At 39.8% G+C, this 16,912-nt stretch overlaps 1 pseudogene; it reads right to left on the reverse strand.

Annotated features, from left to right (window-relative positions):
• Positions 1 to 468: 468 nt before the first annotated feature.
• LOC122023068 lies at positions 469 to 4,517 on the reverse strand (annotated as a pseudogene).
• Positions 4,518 to 16,912: the final 12,395 nt, after the last annotated feature.

Here is a 16,912-nt window from a genome sequence, read left to right on the forward strand (position 1 = left end):
TCAAGTCAAGCTAAGGAGCAAAGTCGAATGAAGTTTGATAAAGAAGTGTTTAAAAATACAAAACTTAGGAATAAATCTAGTTACCATCAAGTATCCCTCCTTCAAGTCGGATTGAGGAGCGAAGTCGAATGAAGTCTGATAAAGAAGTGTTTAAAAATACTTAGTTCGGGGTAAATTCAATTACCATCAAATAACTAATTTCCCCCATTAAACTGCAGTTTCATTGTAAAGCTTTGTATCATTCAACTAATGCAGTTATCAACATAAGTTCTAGAATTCCCGACCCTGAGCAACAATAGTAGTATATCAGATTCCCAATCAAGTTGCACTAGCTAGAGTTGGCAGGAAGATGACACACACACACTACAATCGAGAATCAATAATTCATGTCCGGAACTTCAATGCATTCTCAATATCAAGCTGTACCCAATAGCAAACTCAATATATCTAGTAATAAGGTTGTGATAGTTACATTTGTGACAATCTCATCTTAACAAGAGAGACATCCAAGCAATTGGAGAATAAGGCTAAACGTTCGCCCCGAGTAATCATACCAGTTAGAACACCAGTAATGATCGCTGCTACAGCTGCACATGTGAATACCATGATAACTCTTCCATACTTTAAATCTTGAATCTGGTAAACAAAACTGGTGGCACTGAAGTAGATGCTAATGAAAATGCACATAATCACTGTTAACTTTGAGAAGCCCTGCTCCACAAGTACACAACTCAATACAGATGTGATAGATGTCATTCCTATATCCAGAATTGAATGTCAAACCCCAAACCAAACATAGTTTCTTCAATAATTTCAGAGTGCATCAGTTCCTATTTTTGCCTCTGACTATTATAAATGCTAAGCAATACATTCAAAGTGCTTATTGTGCCAGTACCAGCCAGCATAATCGCTACCCAATCAAGAATATTCATAATTTCCTTGAGATAAAAAATGAGAGAAGACATAGTATAGCAAGCCCACAGCAAGAAACAAATTGTATTACAGAAACCAGAGTTTGAGGAGAGGCCCTCAACATCAAAGTGGCCTCAAATATATCTATGAGAAATCCTATTACCCATAATTTATTTGAAATGTATATTCTGATCGTAGTGAGACAAGTATTGAGAATGTGTAATGTGCTGTCAAGAGGCAAAGCAAACCATGGTTGAAATTCACAGCCTAATATGCTAGTGCGGAAGACCAAGAGAGGTTGAATTGAACAACAATAGGACAGAGAACCAAAAAAGGACAATAAAACATCAAGAATACTAGAAATTCAATACTATTTTGACTGAGGAGAGGAATTTAATTCCTTGGTCAGGATGATAACTACGAAACTATGAATAATAGAAGTCTGATAACATCGCAACCAGATAGATCAGTAAGAATACTGAGAGAAACATATGATTAACCCTGCCAGGGGTAGTAACTAGGAGTACTGATGATGTCAGGAAATCAATCTTGATATGCTGTTAACGAACAAGAGGACAAAATAAGGAATCCAAACCCTATCGAGGGATATTACCAAGCAATCCAAGAAGATCAGAAATTCAATCCCACTAGGGAATATTATTGAGTAATATTGATAAAAACAATATTGACTCTTGAAAAAATATGAGAAGATCATAAAACTAGTACCCCTTTTGATATATGAATAAATAATACAACCTGACATATGATGGAAGAGTACAATTCAGAAGATATTATAATATAGGGTTTGTTATAGTTGTACCTGGAGGCGGTAAGCTTATACTTGATGCGTTGGCAGTTATTAAGTCCCGGAGGCACTAACTATCTGACCTTTAAGCCATTATACTAAAGCCCGGAGACTGTTATAACATATATTACCTGGCGCATTGGCCATTATTATGGTTCGGAGATACTCTATTGTACTGATGTTTAGAGGTTGATTGAGTAGAAATACCTAGCGTATTGACCCTTATCAACTCGAAGGCATTAGATACTTGATCTTTAAGCCATTATACTAATGCTTGGAAGCTATCATAGTAAGTGGTAGCCCAGGCTACCACAGAGAATAACCCGAAAGATGTCATAGTAGTAATACTTGGTGCATTGGACGTTAGTATGACCCGGAGGCACTAGCTACCTATCACATATGTTATTATATTGATGTCCGGAGGGTATCATAGGAGTAGTAGCCCGGAGGCTGTCACAAGAGTAGCCAGGAGATTGCCTTAGAGAGTAGTCGGGAGGCTGTCATAGTAGTAATACAAGGCGCATTAGCCATTATTATGCCCAAAGGCACTAGCTACCTGACACATATGTCGTTATATTGATGCCCGGAGGTTATCATAGGAGTAGCCCGTGATGGTTCCTTGCGGCCGGCAAGAGGAGGGTAAATTGACCTGCACAATAAAAACAAACAAAACACCTTCCTCGAAACTAATAGCTTTATTAAAACAAACACTTGTAAGAAAAAGAAATAAGAAGAAAATTAACTAAAGACAGAGACACGGAAGGAATTACTTGGTTTGCAATCAGAGGATTGCTAATCTAAGACAATTAAACTCACTATCAAAATCTCCTTTAGGTAGACAAGCCTCTTACAGCGTTGACAGCTCACATAGTAGTAGAACAGACAAAGAAATCATTTACAGGTGTTCTACTTCAACTGCGGAAATCAGGGTTGTATTTATAACACTGATCCGGGCGACTGGGGGTGAATAAAATTTTATCTACGACGTAACAAATCACGACAGCTCGACAAAAGATAAGTTTTCTGGTCCGAGCGCTTGGACCGGGCGAAACCAACCCTCGAACAGGGCGCGCACCCGGGGCGCCCTGGCTGCCCCGGGTGATCTGAGCTCCCGGAGTAGAGTCAACTTCCAGTTGACTTTCTGTCCTGGTCTTTCGCTCCAGTTCCGCTCGCTAGGGTGATTTCGGCCATTCGAAATAGGGCTCACCTAAACCTATTTTACGGCCTTCTTGAGCAACCTTCCGTTCCGGCTTCTCGTCCCTCGGAAACTCCTGCGCCTCCTCATACGCCAGCATACTCTTCCATAGCACCTCGTCCCTCGGACACACCGAACCCATTGAGTCTCTTCCGTGCCGTCCTTCTCACTAGCTGTGTTTTTTACTCGACTTCCTTTGCTCCTAATTTTCTGCACACTTAAACACAAGGCATCAAAAGACAATAGGACCTAACTTGACTTGGTTAATTACATCAAAACTACCATGGGATACTTACAACCTCCCCCTTTTTGATGTGAGCAATCTCAAGTTAAGTTAGGGTAAATCAAAAACAAATAATAGAAAACTTGCAAGTACACATTTTTCATTTAAGAAAAAAATATTCAAAATCAACCTCCTCCTCCTAGACTTAACATCTAATTCTCCTCCTTTGATCACATTTAAAATAGGGGTAAGCGTAAAATGACTTAGAAATAAATTTAAAACAAAGTCTAAGGGATAAAAATATAGTGATTATCATCCAAAAAAATCATCAAGTTTAAATTTCAAAAATCTAGATTTTTGTAATTTATAAACAATTTTTGGAAAAAATAATATTAGAATTATGTTTAATTGTTTGAAAATTTTACAATAGTGAAGCAGAAATATTCAAAGCTGTGAAAACATTTTCACAAAGTTATGAATTTCATATAAGCAGAAAAAAATTATTTTCAAAAAATTATTCTTTAAAAAAAATTATTTAAAAATGCTTTCCATGTTAAAAAATCATGATAAATTTTCTGAAAATGTAATAGAGAATGCATTTTTAAAGAAAAAATAAATTTTCAAGAATTAAATTTTTAAAAAATTTTAATATTAAAAAATTATATTTAGATAAATAATTTATATAAAATTCACCAACAGTCAAAAAATTTCAGAAAAAATTTCTTAAATAAAGAAAATGATATAGTTTCATAGAAAAAATAAAGTTAGCAAAGATAACCCTACAAAATAATTTTAAATGGAAAATATAAATTTTGTTAAAAAAAATTCATAGAAAAATAATACAATGGTTAAAAAATATGAAGTTTTTTTTTTATAGATGAGTATTGAATTCCTCTTTCTCAGAAAAATTAGGATCAAATTTATTTCAAACATAAATTATATGAAAAATTTATCAATTCTAAGAAAGAAAAAATATTAAAGCAATTCAAATGTAAGACATGCATAAAAATTCAATCCAGGCATGATTTTGGAACCCAGATTATTTAAAAATTTTCTAAGGATATATTTTGGTGAAAACTTTCTAACTTGGTCCTTATAAAATCTAAAATTCCAATTAAGTCTTGAATTATTTCTATAATTTGAAGGAATAAACGTTGAACATGTAGAATTTTTCAAATTTTGTATTTGTTCTTTTAAAATTTTATTTTCTTTTAATAATTTCTTATTCTCAATTTCTAATTTACAGGAAGTTTTAGACAAGATTTTTATAAACTTGTACAACTTATCAGGAGGTAGAGACCGTACCTGACTTACCTTGTCGATCCCTTGATATGAAGCTCCCCCTGTAGTGCTGCTTTCTTGTGACATTGCTCCCCCTTCATCGATGCTCTCGATGTTTATTGTGGAAGAACTTGCTTCATCTTCTTCTTCTTGGTGACTTTTCATCAGCACAAGTCCGGCGTAGGCTTTGATTTCTGATTCTGATAAAGTTTCGTCCCATGTTGCCTTTAGGTTCTTATGTTTTTTCTGGATTGGTCTTTTGTCCTTGCTCTTTTCGTTGTCTTTGTTCTTCAATTTTAGACAGTTGTCTTTCACGTGTCCTTCTTCTTTGCAATAGTAGCATCTTACTTTTCTTTTCCACATTTTACCCTGCACTTGATTAAATTTATTAGCTTTAAATAACTTTTTAAATTTTCTTACCATAAACGTCATTTCGTCATCATTAAGGGATGCCTCGAAATCTGGTTTGTCCATTTTTATCTTTAAGGCAATATTGTGCTTTAATTCCTTCTTTAGATCTACATTTTTAGATTCGTGAATTTTAAAAGTTGAAAAAAGTTCTTCTAAATTACTTACCTCTAAGTCCCTAGAGATCAAGTAAGCATCTACTAGGATTGACCATTCAGGAGTCCTAGGAAATGTGTTAAGCGCGTACCTCAGCAAAACTCGGTTGGTTACCTTTTCTCTGAGATTCATGAGTCCGGTGATGAGTTCTTTGATTCTTGAGTGAAGGTGTGCGACTGTTTCTCCTTCTTCTAACCGGAGGTTGCAGATCTAGTTCCAAAGCAGGTCCCGTACGCGAGTTTGGCTTCGGACGCACCTTCGTGTAGATGAAATTCGGCTCGTCCATTTGCTACGAAGTCTGCTTGCTCCTTCTTAGTCCATTGATGTTCTTCCTTGTCCTTCAATGCTATAAAATCATACTTCAAAATTAGTAATAAATCAAAATTCATTTTGAAGAATACCTCCATCTTTCTTTTTCAAAATGTGAATTCTTCCTCAAACTTAGGTGGGTAGATGCTTGGTCCGGTCATCTCTTGTGCTTTGGTTGGTAGTTAGTCCTTCTGAAGTTGCCTCCCTCTAATATCAATTGATGGTCCCTTACGACCGGCAAGAGAGGGTGAATTACCCTACACAATTAAAACAAACAAAACACCTTCCTTGAAACTTATAGCTTTATTAAAACAAACACTTGTAAGAAAAAGAAATAAGAAGTAAATTAACCAAAACTAAAGACATAGAAGGAATTACTTGGTTTGTAATCAGAGGATTGCTAATCCAAGGCAATTAAAACTCACTATCAAAATCTCCTTTAGGTGGAGAAGCCTCTTACAACATTGATAGCTTACACAGTAGTAGAACAGACAAAGAAATCGTTTACAAGTGCTCTACTTCAACTGCTGAAATCAGGGTGTATTTACAGCGCCGATCTGAGCACTTGGAAGGGTTCTGAGTGTCTAGGGGTGGATACAATTTTATCCACAATGCAATGAATTATGACAACTTGGCAAAAGATAAGTTTTCCGGTCCGGGCGCCTAGACCAGATCCGAGTGCCTGGACCGGGCTAAACCAGCCCTTGACTAGGGCGCACACTCAGGGCGCCCTGGCTGCCCCAGGTGATTCGGGCTCCCGGAGCAGAGTCAACTTCCAATTGACTTTATATCTAAGTCTTTCGCTCTGGTTCCGCTCGCTTGGGTGATTTCAACCATCCGGAATAGGGCTCACAAGAACCCATTTTTCGACCTTCTCGAGCAACCTTCCGCTCCGGCTTTTCGTCCCTTAGAAACGCCGCTCGCCTCCTCGTCTACCAGCGTACTCTTCCACAGCACCTCTTCCTTCGGACGCGCCGAGCCCGTTGACTCTCTCCCGTGCCGTCCTTCTTGCTAGCTGCGTCTTTTGGTAGACTTCCTGTGCTCCTAAGTTTCTGTACACTTAGACGCAAGACATCAAAAGATAACATGACCTAACTTAACTTGGTTGATCACATCAAAACTACCATGAGGTACTTACAGCCCGGACACTATCATAGGAAGTAACCTGGAGGCTGTCATAGTTGTAATATTTGACGCATTGTCTATTATTATGGCCTAGATGCACTAGCTACCTAGCATATATGTCGTTATACTGATGCTCAGATGCTATCATAGGAGTAGCCAGGAGGTTGTCATAGTTGGCCCGAAGGTTGTTAGCAAATGCTAAGTATATAGTGTTGTTATAGTGTCCGAGGGCTATTGTGAGATACATGTCTATAGGTCATCATAGTTGCAGGAGGCTTATTGATATATAACTAATCTACTGATTATGATAATCTTACTGCAAAACATATCTTGAAACAAAGTTAGACAGATTTATTGAAAAAGCAAGATAATTGTTTTCCATTAATGACTAATATTAGACCGATTATCAAAGAACTTCAAATTGTGACATCTAGCATTTCTATAAGGATTTGCAAAACACAATTTTTTATAATGGAACTCAATAGATTAACAAGACAATGACGCTGCAGAATGATGTTACACACAACCCTAAATCAATCTGAGCATAGGTAGGACAAAAAATAATTCATCTACTTATGTGTATAAACTATTAGACGATATTGATACTGAGTTAAGAAAAAAGGATGCAAAATGCAACAATAAGAGATAGGTGACTTATCTTGTTAGTGAAAACTCCTTGAGATTACTAATAGAAACTCTAAGGCAGCTTGTTTGGTTCTTTTTAATTTTTATTTTTTGAGAAAAGGGAAAATTTTTTTTGGTTAACAATTTTCACATTTTTTTCAAGAAATGAGATATTATTTTATGAAAAAATAGAGAATATCTAAAAAAACACGTGTTTTTCTCAGATGCTGAATAGAAAATGTCAATTTTGATCCATGAAGCTCCATGTGCAGTCTCCGACATAATACAATCAGTTATGATCCAAATAGAGAGCGTAGTCTGGGAACGATGGAAAATCAACAGAGAATATCAAACCTAAGATTTTGCAATGCAGCAAAATATAACAGTGTTCTATCTCCACAAAATCCATATGGTCTAAGACTGACTGTAGCTAATTAGATCTTTATGCTTCTCCAGGTCACTGCAACGAATTGGATATAGGCAGGAAAAATATTCTATCCGCTAAATGGAAAACTATCAGTTGATATTGTTATTGAACAAATGATATTAAAAAGGATAAGTGTAGTAATGAGAAATAAATGACATATCTTGCTAATGAAGATTCTTTGAGATTACCAATGGAAGCTCCAAGATGTTTAATAAAAAATAAGTTTCAACAACGTGGTTCAGTTTAACCAACGTTGGCTTGCATATTGAAAATAGAATATAATAGCCTCTAATTCAACACCATTCTGTGTAAAATTCAACCATTGCGTGCCAAAATTACTGTTAATTCCTTTCCTCGCCATTTAATTCAAAGGAGTATAACCTCAACTGTGCCTTATTATAAACTTGGGATGGTAGCTCAACTGCAGCTAATTGGGTCAAGAAATTTAGAATTCTAAGAGGTGCCAGAAGTTGATGCTCTTGATGGAAGAAGGCAACTCTCAATGAAACTTGATAAGGAATAGATTAAAGCAAGGTATAGATAGTCAAGGTAGGTCCCTTTGAACCGAGTTGATTAAAGCATGTTATATGATGCAGAATCAGAAGTGTCAGAAAACAAAACACTTAGAGATGATTGCAAGTTGTTGGTGAATAATCCATATTCTAGCTTATTCCGTATAAAAACTTGATGGAGGTGGCAACAAATCGCCAATGAGTCTATTATATTGAATCCCTGATGAGATTTTGATGTTGTAACTAATTAATCCTGAAAACACATGCTTTGCATTGATCAGACTCCCTGGTTAAAGAAAGTGTTATCCGTTTTCTCACTTGATTGCCACCATAGTCATACATAATAATAGTAGAAAGTCAACATCAGCAATGTGCTGATGAAAGATTACAAGCTCCAAACTTTCTGTAGCACTATATGAGAGTAGATCGACAACAAATCATATTAATCCGACAGCATGTTTGATTAGGACCATGAAATATGTGGGGACAACTCTTTAAAGAGCCATATTTTATACAACCACCATAATATGATGAAGATCAAAGCTCCTGCCAACAAAGATGTGTTTACCCATAACGCCAATTATTGGTTTGCAGCTTCTGCTATTCCAATAAGTTGATTGATAAGACCATCCAAATTTGTTTCATCCGCCGTCAATCTTGTCAACACATTTATAAACAGATTAAGGCTTTGAGTTGGAGACCTTAAAGTAGACCTTCAAAAAGAAATCCATTGTTTTCACATTTTTGCTAGAAATATGCAACTCGAGCATTGATGCAAATTCAAAATCTCTAGTATCATTGATACAAGATCATAAGAGCCTTAAGCATTGTGGAAAAACAAATCTCGAAATGGCTTGTGTCCAACAGCCTCAATAATAGCTACATTCCTTAACAAGCCCATAAAAAACTGTTCTGCAACTTCCAATCAGAAGCCAAGACTAATGCAAATATCTAGAACATCATACGAATTATGGGATATCCAATTCTTCCCAACAATTCCCCGCACAATTAGTCCAAGAACAAGAGTAGAAACAACAACTTTAATTGGCTCTCCGACATTTTTGGAAATATTCACTTGCATCAGGAAACAATTGAAACTGAAGCCACATTGTGTTCCTTTATTTTCAACCTTTGCACAAACATTTATCAATGAAGTTTTCATATATATATTCATAGGACAATTATTCTTTATCACGAGACTGGGGGCCTCTAAAAGTATCCTAGGAGCCTAAATATAGAAATACAACAATAGCAAATTAACAATATGAAGTAAGAGAAGTAATCCTTTAAAACCTATCGCGTTCTAAAGTCTTAGCTTAATGGCAATATTTATGAATTTTTAGATAGTATCGACAGGTAAAAGCCACATCCATATTTAATGAATATTATATAGCCACTGAATGAAGGCTGGTAAACTACTTACTTTCCTCCCTCAAGTACACCATTTTGGCCTTAATACCAATAACTCCAAGAAGAGATTAAATTTTCTCCATTAGAGAAGCTGCTTAACTTCCCTTTGCTGACCTCCATGTTAGTAATGCTAATCACTTTACCTCTTGCTTGCCACTCTTTCCAGGATATCATCAAATTCATGTAGACCAAGAACCTCCCCTCTGAACTGGTGATTTACCTTGGTAACCTCTTCTTTAGCATAAAATGTGTCATTTCCATGAAATCTTCATCGACTGGTAATATTGTGCCCGCTGTCCTTGTTAATTTCTTATACATGCAAGAAAGTCAAAATCGTGAAATAGAAAATTGAAGCAATAGACAAAAAGAAAGGTAGTAGCAGCAGCCTGTGACGGCAAGGATCTTGCGACAGAACTGGAAATCCTCCTAGGGGTTGGGCGACGAGTCTCTATCGGTGGCAGCGACCATCGGGGAAAAAGAAGAGTGGATTTTTCATTACCTCTGCGCTAAATAAAAGCTGGGCAAGCTGGACGATGTCCATGCTCTGTCCTGTGCCCTCTATCAGTGGGTGCCCTGCAACCCCATGCCATGTATCACCGCCCTATGTCCGAGAGCCACCGGTGGCTCCAAGTAGTCAATGTTAATCTCTCCATGTGTCATGAGTCTCGGGTCACCTGGTGTCATCCCCAAATCCTATGAAGTCACTTTTAGCAATTAATCAGTTGTTAACGGATTTGATGTGTCTTTATTGTGAGTCATTTACTGTGAGCTAAATAAGTTTTTATGGTGGATCTATACGTCCTCCTTGGCTTTTTGGCAAAGCTTCCTCCATAAATAGATTTGATATTGTCCTTACCATGAACCGTTTACGGTAGACTAGATAGACCTTTATGGTGGATCTATTCACCCCACTACAACGAATATGACTTTCCGTAGTAGGTCATTAACGGCGCACAATTAGGGCACATTATTAATAATAATTTTTACGACACCCCCAATTAAATGCCCTACAGATAATATTATAATTTTACAAATGAAGAAAAAATATAATTCTAATAAATCTTTCTACAACATATAGAGTGCGCTGTTAATATTAAGGGTAATGCTAAATGGTCAAAATCTGTAACGCCCGAAAATTCTCAAAACTGCATTAGAAATATTCTATGATTTTTCTGGAATTTTTAGATATTTTTCCGGAATTTTTAGAATAGCGGAAGTAGCAAAAATAATTAGAACCGCAAAATAGCTTAGGCGAGAATCGAGCCCGGGACCTCTCGGATCCGATAACTTTTAGTTAGCCTTAGTAACCAGATGAACCCAGCAGGGCCGTGCTGAAAGGAAAGGGAAACGATTTAATTTATATTAGAGTTGGGCCAAAGTACCCACTTAATATAAATAGGAAGTTTAAGTGGGGTTTGGTTTATTTTTGTTTGGTTCGGCAACTTCTCCTCTCCAACCCTCACCGCCGACTCCCCTTCTCCTCTCCTTCTCTCGGCGCCAACCACAAGAACAACCTAGGGTTCCTTCCCTAAGGGCTCTAGGAGCACCTTCCGGCGACGACTCCGACACGAGGACGTTCCCCTCTGCGAGAAGAACACGTAGACGCGAGAGGATCGTCCCCACCGGAAAACTAGCGACTAGATTCGTAAGAAAACTAGCGCACGAGGTAAGAAACCCCTCAGCTGCAGTATAAGTAGCTTTCGTTTGATTGCATGCCTTTAGTTTAGCTATATGCAGATTTTTTCGGCACTCAGGGTGTGTTTAAACCCTCCTCGCAAATTAGGGACCTAGTTGAGCACCTCTAGATGGGCCAGACACGTTGTTCTCCTTCAGTTGGAGGCTCTAGACGTTGTCGGGTGCCTAGAGGTGGTCTCCCTATTAGAGGGGAGAGTTGGAGCACACCAAGTGTTCGACAAAATGATTATTGTAGCTAAATACTACTTCAGATATTTTTAACAGCTCATTTAAATGCATTAGTAGCATTTAAATCAGTATATTAGTCTAGTTTTAGCTTACATGGGACTACGGTCCAATGGGTGGGCTCCCACAGTCGCCTCTAGGTTTAGATAACCTAGCTCTAGGTTCAGATAACCTAGAAACAGCAAAATAAACAATCAGTAGCTATATTCAGTATTTTATTTTCAGTGGCACTGTACTGGACCAGATGTCCATTGGGTTGGGCTCCCACAGTCGTCCCTAGGTTTAGATAACCTAGTAAACCCTACTAAATGTGGGACTTGCAAACCCGAGTCTAGCTAGGGATGCGCGCATAGCAGTTGCTGGGCCCAAACAACAGCATGATTACTATTTTCACTTATTATGATAATAGCTTTCAAATTCGTAATCTAGTTATGTGAATATAGTTTTAGCTCAGTTTTAGTTTCAGTTTCAGTTTAGTTCTCCTAGTTGATACCATGAGATAGCTCCATGCTTAGATTTTATTATGCATGCCATGTTTCAGTGTTTATGCCATGTAACTTCAGTATGCCATGCTTTAACAAATCCAGTGTATGTTTTTAAATAGCATTCTTTAAAAACATGATTGCATCGTTTCATGTTTTTGTGAGGTAGATGGTTTCTTACTAAGCTTAAAGCTTACAGATACTTTTTCCTTATACTGCAGATAAAGGTAAAGGAAAAATGGATTAGCAGAGGAAGCTGAAGGTCAATGCAGTGATGGTGTGTGTGGCAGGAACCTGGAATGAAGATCCTTAGGGAGTTTAGCAAATTAAGAACTTAGTTTCTTTTCTCGAGTACCTTTATGCACTTTTAGACCTTAGAATGTTTAAACTATGGAAGATTTGTTTAAGTTGTTAGTAATTATGTTGGAATGCTAGTTAATAGATGTTAGAACTTATTTCAATTGATTTTAGAACTCTTATATGAGATTTTGACACGAACTAGTGCTGAAATCAGAGTTTCAGTGCGAAATCAGAAACCCAGATCGATCTACAGATCGATCAGAGTTGGGTTGTGCCACTGGATCGGTCAGCTGACCGATCCAGTCGCGAACAGAGAGCACAGAAGTTCACTGATCAGTCAGCCGACCGATCAGTGAGCCACTGGATCGGTCTACCGACCGATCAGTGTGCTCCTGGATCGGTCGGTAGACCGATCCAGCCACATACAGAAGCGATGTGTGCTCCTGGATCGGTCGGTAGACCGATCCAGCCGCATACAGAAGCGAAATAGCTTATGGATCGGTCAGCCGACCGATCCAGAGTCTTCTTCCGTGCCAGTATCAAGCTGGATCGATCACTGGATCGATCCGACAGCCCAATCGATCCATGGGTCGATTGAAATGCCTGATTACAGCTAGTAGGTCATCCGAGAGGCATAGATTATCTTCCCTAGCATGTGTACAACTCCTAGGTACACTTAGAATATTAAGTTCAGATTCTACAGTAATCAGTTTAGCAAAATTTTAATCAATCCAGATTTCCGTAATAGTAATTTATCACAGTATAATGTAGCGATCAGCCTCACAACCTAGTTAGTAGGAGGCGGGTCGTTACAGAGTGGTATCAGAGCAGTGTTCCATACTTCCTACACACACATCAGCATTGTACCTGCAGCTTCCAAGTAAGAACATCTCTCACTGTATTTATGTTTCTTGTTTTCATGTTTACATATAACTAAAGCATGCTTGTGTATGATAGTATTTGACATGATAACAGTAGTTACTTCATTATGATTGTGTTAATTATGTATGTCCTCTATGTCTTTAGAAATGGCACGAGGACGCCCAGCTAGAAGGGCACCAGCTACTGAGTCTCAGCATTAGGCAGGCAGTTCAGTGCCTCCCCCAGACCTGATAGCATTGGTGGCTCAGTTACAGCAGCAGTTAGCTGAACAGCAGCAGGAGATAGCCACTCTTAGGGCTAATCAGCAGAATACTCCCACAGTCACCCCTGAACCTGACCTAGCAACCCCAGCATTTATAGAGGTTCCACCAGTCCAGCCTACAGCACCAGCAGCCCCAGTAGCAGAGGCAAAAGAGGGAAGCCTATCTGATCTAGTGGCAGAGAGTCAAGTCAGAGAATATCTCAGGCAGCAATGAACCATGGGATGCTCAAGCATGGTTCTAAACACTAGAGAGGACGATGGAGCTTTTGGACTGGCCGGAACAGGAAAAAGTGAAGTGTGCCTCCTTCTGCCTGACAGGGGACGCCAGTATGTGGTGGGAGAGAATCAGAGCGAAGCGCCCAGTAAACCAGATGACATGGGCAGACTTCGAGAAGGAGTTCTTTGAAGAATTCTTTCACATGCGGGTCACAAACCGCCACTACGACGAGTTCACTGAGTTTCATCAGGGCAAACTATCAGTTGAGGAAGCCGTGAAGAAATTCAACAGGTTGGCTCGTCTATGCCCTGAATTAGTCAGCACAGAAAGGGAACGAATCCGGTTGATGCTCAAGATGATGAGGCCGGAAATAGCAATGAACGTGACTGGTAGCGTTCATAGGCCACAAACCACGGAAGAATTAGTGAGCAGTGCTCTAATCACTGAGCATTACCAGAATAACATCAAGCAGCAGAAGCAAGTCCTCTCAGAAGCTAAAGGTCAAGGAGGCTCAGGCACTCAGAAACAGCAGGGCTACAGCTCCCATGGCTCTAACTGGAAAGGGAACACCAGCAACAAGCGCAAACCAGGGAGTTACCCAAAAGGAGGGTCAGCCAGCAAGCAGCCCAGCTATCTAAAGTGTGCTACTTGTGGGAAATTCCATCCTGGAGTTTGTCGTAAGGGTACACGAGGATGTTTTGAATGCGGACAGGAAGGGCATATGGCCAATCAGTGTCCAAACAAGACCAGTCTTCCTCAGCCACAGCCGATTCAGTATGGAGGCCATCCAGCTCAGTTATATCAGATGCAGGCCGCTTTAGATGGTCCATATATCAGCCAGGGCAGATTAGAAGCCCCTCCAGCTACGACCAATGCGAGGATATACTCACTCACCAGAGAGGACGCAGCAAATGCCTCGACAGTTGTTACAGGTCAGATTAGTATTTTACAGCAAAGTACAACTGTCTTATTCGATACTGGGGCAACCCATTCATACATATCCAGAGCATTTGCTGAGAAGTTAGCAGTACCTCCAGAGGTACTCGGTAGCCAGTTCCTTACGACGTTACCTTCAGGAGAAATTATGGCGTCCACGCACTGGCTCAGAGCAGTGCCAGTCATTATAGCAAACAGAGAACTCTTCTGTGATCTGTTAGTGCTAAATATGACTGACTACGATGTCATCTTCGGGATGGACTTCTTGATCAGATATGGTGCTTCCATCGAATGCCGTAAACAGAAAGTCATATTCCAACCTGAAGCGGAAGCACAGTTCGAATTCGTCGGAGAACCCAGGAGAAAGGCCAAGAAGTTTCTCTCAGCTATGAAGGCACGGAGGTTGATGGATTCAGGATGTACGGGGTTCTTAGCACACGTAGTCAGCACCAGTCAGGACAAGGACCAACAGCTAGCAGAGGTCCGAGTCGTATGTGACTACCCAGCAGTCTTCCCTGAAGAGTTACCAGGCCTAGCACCAGACAGGGAGATCGAATTTGAGATAAAGCTCATTCCCGGTACAAATCCTATCTCCAAAGCACCTTACCGCATGGCTCCAGCAGAACTGAAGGAACTTCATGAGCAACTACAGGAGCTGCTTGACAAGGGCTTCATCCGTCCTAGTCACTCACCATGGGGAGCGCCTGTATTGTTCGTGAAGAAGAAGGACGGGAGCATGCGCCTGTGCATAGATTACAGAGCACTGAACCAAGTCACGATCAAGAATAGATATCCTCTTCCCAGAATTGATGACCTGTTCGATCAGCTGAAGGGAGCAACAGTGTTCTCTAAGATAGACCTCAGATCAGGTTATCATCAGGTGAAGGTTAAAGAAGGGGACATACCCAAGACAGCATTCAGGACTAGATACGGACATTACGAGTTCGTAGTCATGCCCTTTGGCGTGACAAATGCTCCAGCTACTTTCATGGACCTTATGAACAGGGTATTCAGAGAATATTTAGATAGGTTCGTTATCGTGTTCATCGATGACATCCTTATCTATTCCAGAACTCAGGAAGAACACGTAGAGCACCTGAAAACAGTATTGCAGACCCTTCAGCAAAATCAGCTGTACGCCAAGTTCACCAAATGTGAATTTTGGCTAGATCAGGTGTCCTTCCTGGGTCATATCATCTCAAAGGATGGTATCATGGTAGATCCCAGTAAGATAGAAGCTGTGAGTAACTGGAAAAGACCCAAGAACGCCTGTGAGATCAGAAGCTTTCTGGGATTAGCAGGTTACTACAGGAAATTCGTAGAGGACTTCTCCAGGATAGCCTCCCCACTGACAGCTCTTACCAGAAAGAACAAAAAATTTCAGTGGACAGAGGACTGTGAGAACAGCTTCAGCGAGCTAAAAAGGAGATTGACCAGTGCACATATTCTGACTCTACCAGAGAACGCAGATAGCTTTGATATATATAGTGATGCCTCGAAGTTGGGACTAGGAGCAGTGCTGATGCAAGATAGCAAGGTAATCGCCTACACCTCCAGACAACTTAAGGATTATGAGAAGAACTATCCTACTCATGACCTTGAGCTTGCAACAGTGGTGTTCGCTCTCAAGATTTGGAGACATTACTTGTATGGAGCTCAGTGCAGAGTGTATACAGATCATCAGAGTCTGAAGTACTTCTTCACTTAGAAGGATCTGAATATGTGACACGCAGATGGCTAGAGCTGGTCAAGGACTACGATATAGACATCCTCTACCACCTAGGGAAAGCCAATAGGGTAGCAGATGCACTTAGCAGGAAGTCCAATGCTACCTTATTATCTCTAGCAGCCATGTCGCCACCCCTACAGAAAGATATCACAGATTTTGGTCTCGAACTCATAGTTGGGCAGCTCTCTACTATGACCTTAGAGTCGACCTTGCTTGGTGACATCCAGACAGCTCAGGAACAGGATCCTGAAATTCAGAAAATCAAGCAAGGATTAGCAGAAACAAAAGGTGGAGAGTTCAGAATATCAGATAGCGAGGTGTTGTATTTTGGTGATAGGCTATGTGTTCCGGATCAGGAGGAACTACAGAGGAAAATTCTAGATGAGGCTCACAGGACTCCTTATGCGATGCATCCTAGTTCCACCAAAATGTACCAAGACTTGAAGAAACGATTTTGGTGGCCTGGGATGAAGAGGGACATCACTAGATATGTCAGCACCTATCTGACCTGCCAGAGGGTCAAGACAGAACATCAGAGACCAGGAGGAGTTCTGCAGCCTATTCAGATTCCAGAATGGAAGTGGGAAGACATTTCTATGGATTTTATAGTGGGACTACCCAGAACCATGAATGGTTTCGACACCATCTGGGTAATAGTCGACAGGTTGACTAAATCAGCCCACTTCCTAGCTATCAGAATATCCTATTCCATGGAGCAATTAGCTCAGTTGTATCTCAAGGAGATCGTCAGGCTGCATGGAGTCCCACGAACCATTATTTCAGACAGAGACAGTAGG

Source organism: Zingiber officinale, chromosome 9B (assembly GCF_018446385.1).
Source record: "Zingiber officinale cultivar Zhangliang chromosome 9B, Zo_v1.1, whole genome shotgun sequence".
NCBI lineage: Eukaryota > Viridiplantae > Streptophyta > Magnoliopsida > Zingiberales > Zingiberaceae > Zingiber > Zingiber officinale.